Here is a 6254-nt window from a genome sequence, read left to right as displayed (position 1 = left end):
ATATCTTATCTACTGTAACAAATTTTGAAAATTGTAGCAGATGAGGTTTGGATTATGGACCGGCACTAATTCTTCTCTCTGGAGCTTCATCTGATTGTTCTGTTGCCTTAAGGTTTGATGCTGAGTGATTTTTCAATTCGATTTGGTGAATTGAAGCAATTCTGTTGGAAGTTTACTCTTAAGAAAGAAAGAAAAGTTCTAAATTTTATATATTTAATTTATTTTTATTATTTTTATTTTTATGTTTTTTGTGGGGAGCAAAATTCTCAGGTTGGTATTGCATTATAAAAAGATGGGGGTGTCGTTACAAAATTTTATAAAATAAGTCATAAAATGATTTAGTTTTTCACCAAAAAGAAATATTTAACTTTTTATTCATCACAAAAATTACAACTTGAATAACTTGAATATTGTCTTTTAAACTGTAACTTTAGTTCGGAGAATAAAGTGCTTTACCCAAAAAAATAAATAAATAAATAAAAAATAAACACTAAAATTTGGTTTAGCCCTAGCTGGTAATTCCTTGAAAAGAAAATTTGTGTGGGTTCATTGTATCAATGTTGATTGAATAATGTTATATGTATCAATTTGTACACTAACTATTATACCAATTGATGATGTGACATAATTTAAGAGGTTTTTGGTATTTGTAATGTGATTAATGAATAGGGTCAATAATAATGTTATAATTAGTGTTGATACATTAATTAGCATACTTACACCCTCATAGTGATGATACATTAATCAACTATACACAACATGCGTCTATAAATTGATAAAAATATTAAATATTTCACGACACAAAAAATTAATCATTAAAAATTATACTTTTCACGACCCACAAAAAATTAACCATTTAAAATATTACACTTTCCATAATACACAATGCTATCCTAAAAGATGTGACTAAAAAAAATAGCACCAAAATAAAATTTCAGAGTGTCAAACACTACCTAGCATTAGCACTCTCTGTGTCTTTCTGTCTGTTTGTTTCTCTCCATAGCTTTCGTCTCTCTCTCTCTCTCCATCATTTTTTCTTTGTTTCTTCTCCAGAACGACCAGCACTACAACCACAAACCCTAGATTCTCCACCGTCCGCTTCTCTAACCCCAACCCTCTTTCTAGTCAAACCCTTACCTCCGACATCTGGCAAAGATCAGTCCCAGTTGGAGTGCTCCATCTCTATCTCACCATCTCTCTATCTCTATCTCTATCTCTATCTCTGCCTCACCTTCGCTCTCAATCTCTGCCTCACTATCTCTCTCAATCTCGATCTACCCTTTGAAACCCTCCCAAACCGAAACCCCAATTCAAACCCTCGATGAGTTCTACATAAGGCGATCAGATGATGAGTTATATATATGACAATCCACTCTCACAACCGATGATGAGTTCTCTGCTTTATCAGCTAAAATTTTAAAACCAAAAAATGATTGATGAAGGGTTTAAATAGTCATCTAGAAGGCCCTAATTTGTTGGGGTTCAAGATCAATTCCTAGGGCTGGTTGATTTTTGATGGTCACGACAGTAATATGGCATCATTTGTTTCTTGATCAGCTGAGGTTAGTTTAGTTGGTCTACATTTTTTGCATCTCATTGGAATTAGATTTCAGATTGAATAAAAAATAAAGCTTTTATTGCTTCCTCTAGATATCTATCTTCCGTTTAGTCATGCGCGTACATAATTATGAATAAATCTGTAACACAGATATCAATTTTGTACAATTTGACACAAAATGTATATGAATGAATAAGATTTTTCATAAATAGAGTCCCATAAGATCTTTCATCCTAACAGTCGTATGTTCTTTGCTGGAATATGGACTGTCACTTGAGAGGTGAGTTGCTTTCTATTATGGATTTTAAATATGGGAAGCTTCCTATGAGGTATTTGGGGGTTCCTCTTGTCTCTACTAAGTTGTGTAAAATAGATTCTGATCAATTGGTTGCTAGGATTACTAAGAGGATTCAATCGTGAGTTAATAAAGTGTTGTCGTATTCTGGTAGAGCCCAATTGATTAAAAGAATTTGTATTAATAGAATTCTTAATTTTAATATATAATAGAATTTGTATTTGTTCAATTCCACTCTCTTAATAGAATTTGTATTTGTTCAATTCATTTCTTAATGGGTTTGAATTTTGTTTTTTTGTAATTATAAATAAATCTTTGGGTTTAGTGTTATTATTGGATTAAAAAAAAGGTCAAATGATGGTGTTTGACTACAATTCTAGATTCTAGATTATTTGATTTTTTTTAAGCTTATTTAACTCCAAAAAAAGTGAGATTACTTGTAATTGTTTTCAACTTAAGAATGTGCCTGAATTCATTAGAAGCTAAATAGTATAATGCTAGTAGAAAGAAATGAGATAAAGAGAGATTATTTTTAATTAAATTCCATGTATATATAATAATTTAGTTGCCATTTTTTTTTTTAAAATATTAGCAAAGATCTGTATCAATACTAACATTGAGAACACCAAGAAAATGAAATCTTAGAATACCACCATAGTGTATTTGCTAATCATTTTTCACATTGGTGGAGGTTGTGCCTCTTTGGGTTGGTTCAGACCATGGTTGTTTTGTTGTGGTTATGCCTCTAATTTGGTTGCTTCAAGCCATTATTGTTTAGTTTGGTTGTCAGGTGGCATGAGAGGTGTCACACTCTTCATGGTTTTCATGAAAATGTTGTTGGCTTTAGAATTTCATTCTTAATTTTTTTTTTTTAATACAATTCCCAAAGGATGTAGCCATGGCTAGAACTCTGTTTTTGTGTATATAACCAACTCTACTATACAGCTATATCAATATGATATGGAATAAATGATGGGCATGACAACCCAATACTACACACACATGAGGCAAAGAAGATTTCATTCCTATGAGGTATTAGTAAGTTTGTTGTCCCCTAGTACATGGGACTTGTAACGCCCTCAAAATAATAACTTTAAACCCATTAAATAAGACATGCATTGATATTCAAAAGCTTCACAATCTTTCATTTATCAGAGTTTCATTACAAAAAGTATTACATGTTAACAACAAAAGCAAATGCCCTATGGGCTTACAGCTTTCCAAGTTAACACTTGGTTACAACAAAAGAGTACTAACTCAAACACGTTAAGCCCTTGGCTTGAATTTACATGTAATACATCAAAAGTAAAACAACAAAAAGTCCGCCTCTGGCCTCCCAAGCTACGTCCTTGGAGGTGGCATGCTACCTGTACCTGAAAATGATATTCCCATATAGGGTGAGCCACAGCCCAGTAGAAATACACTAAACCAACCATGAACAATGACTAAAAGATTAGCAACTGATAAATGGTCAACACTGACACTTCCATTTACATCTCCCTACGTTACCATGACAGCCAAGTCTATATTACAATTCACTTTTCATTTTTGTTCAACTTTGAGTTTGAAAACAAGGCTCAGTACTCTGGCCAGAACGTTTGATGAGATTATAGTTCATCACTAGAACACTTTCGAAATCCAAGGCGGATACACATTATGGTGTTGTATCAATAACACATAAACTACTCCCATACTTCGCAAACAATGATGATATACATTTTAGTGCTATATCAAATCAAACAAACTTTTCAATAGATAAGCATATGAGCTATATCACTACTACAACAGATAAGCATATGAGCTGTATCAACACTTCAACCGATAAGCATATGAGCTATATCAACATTCCAAGAACCGGTTTAGAGGTACATCCCCCATCTTCCCCTAAACCATTAACCGGTTTAGAGGTACATCCCCCATCTTCCCCTAAACCGTGGAGTACATCCCCTATCTCCTCCCATACACAAGTAATGCATATAAACACGGAATCACATATACAATCAATCAATACATAAAATTAATGTATTCTGTCAACCGACATGCTCTATGACACATCCAATTGATTAGTTTTAGTTTGTCTAATCATCAAGCATTGTCTACAACAATCAACACTACCCTCCACCGGTAGCCCAAAGCAATTATTTCTAAGCAGGAAATAAATGCACAATGGATATTCAATCGACATTTCAATTCGGTGAGTGATAAATAATTCAACTACACCCTTTAACCCCATGCACTCCCAATCTCAACAATTCCATTTCATTTCCTCATTTCCCACAATTAATTATCTCAATTAATTAAACAATGTAATTAGGTCATTTTCCATAATTACCATTACCACCCTTAGGTCCCATTTTCATCAATGATTCAACATTTATTCCATTTCTCTATACCAAACATGCATCTAGGTTTATTACAAATAAAACCCCAACTTTTGTAAAATAACACAAGTGGCCCAAACTTTCACAAAATTACCAAACCAACCCCAACATCTCAAATTACCAAAATTTAAAGACAAAATCCATAGAGAGGAGTAGGATATCCCTACCTCAAATTCAGAGCTCCAAGGGAGAAGATGAGTAAAACTCAGAAGTGCTCCAAATCCCAAATTTCTCAGATCTCAACAAAGCCCTCGACGATCAACACACTTCTTACAAAGGCCCAAGGTGAGGAAAACACTCTAGGTAGATCAATCCTAAGAGAGAAGTTCGGTTTTAGAGTGAGGTGCTCTCCAATGGAGGTTTTGAAAAAGTAAGAGAGAGAAAGGAAATCAAAAAGTGATCAAAAAGGTGGTTTCACGAACTGATATAAAAGCAGGTCCGCTCGAGCGTACAACACCCCGCTCGAGCGTACAGACACAGGTTCACGCTCGAGCGTCCAAAGATCCGCTCGAGCGCCGGGTGCACTCTCCCAGAATTTTCTACAGACGACCAAAATGCTGAGAGAAGGAAATTCACGCTCGAGCGTCCAAACTGCCGCTCGAGCGTAAAGGCAGCAACAAAAGCTCGCTCGAGCACAAAACCGCCGCTCGAGCGGAGAGACCAAAACCTGGGCAAAATTTCAAAGCTTTAAAACACAACCAACTAATTCCCAACTTGCCCAACACAACCCAAAACTCTAAAACAAAGAGTAAGGGATAGAAATGAGGATAAGACAACAACGAATCTACGAAACTGAGTCCAGATTATAGTTATACAACAACAGGGAATACCGGGATCGCTATAACCTCCCCCCCTTAAAGAATTTCGTCCTCGAAATTAAAGATACATCAAAACACAAGGCCAAATGATTATAGAGCATTCAACAACCGAACCCCAAGGAAAGAAATTACTTTCAAAACAAGCCTCCGACTCACTCTACCAAGGAAAAGACCAACCAAGGGAACATATTCTAAATAACACCACCTTAGGTGCGCAAGTCTCAACAAACCAAACCTCCCCCGAAACAATTCACCAAAAACCGACTAGTGCTCCAAGCTTAGTCACTACTCAACAACACGACTAAAACAAATCTTAAAGTAGATAATAAGAAAACATTTTCTTGTTCAAGAGGCATTTCTCAAAGATTTTTAAATTTTCAACGTTAACGTTCCAGGATAAATCTTGCATTTTCCATACGAAAACTCAAAAGCTTTGTAAACATTTTTCACAAATACGCTGTTACCCAAAACGCAGAGTTATCCACAGTTTATTTGCCCAAAAGAGTAATCTGGAATTCTAAAAAAGAAAATCCTTTAATTAAATCAACTTTTCAACAACGCATTTAGATGACCCCAAACACTAGGAAAATTTTGTTTTCCATTTCTTTCCAAATTAACACTATCAACAACCATCACTCACGTAGTGATGACACAACCAACACGGAACACAACATTTCTATAATGATAATTAATAGAAATAACAACCGTACTATCAACACATAAGGTATAAGAAATTCATGGTTTTGCAATTTTATCCCGCCTCCCTTTACTTAACCACTTTATAATCATAAACACGGCTCAGAAACACACAAATGATACACATTATAGTGTTGTATCAACATCAAACTAGACACCATACATTCATAATGTATAAAAAGCCAATCATTCACAATGATCAATCAATACATATATTAGATGTATTATTCCAACCGTCAGACTCAACGACAAAACATGTTCGATTAATTTCAGTTTTCCTTAATCAACATACGTAGTCTACAACGAACGAGACTAAACTCAAGGTGACCAATGCCACCCCAACACCCGATACTGACAAGCTGACTAGTCAACTCAATAAACTCTACACTCAGTAATCCACACACTGATGTGCTACTCAGACCACTAACCCCAACCACAGAGTTCTCTACACGAACCACAAATTTTGGAATCTCATCGGATTTCCTAAAATTTAACCGCCTCAACAT

This window comes from Camellia sinensis, chromosome 9, assembly GCF_055761805.1.
Source record: "Camellia sinensis isolate YWXY chromosome 9, ASM5576180v1, whole genome shotgun sequence".
NCBI lineage: Eukaryota > Viridiplantae > Streptophyta > Magnoliopsida > Ericales > Theaceae > Camellia > Camellia sinensis.
This window is presented reverse-complemented; position numbering follows the sequence as displayed.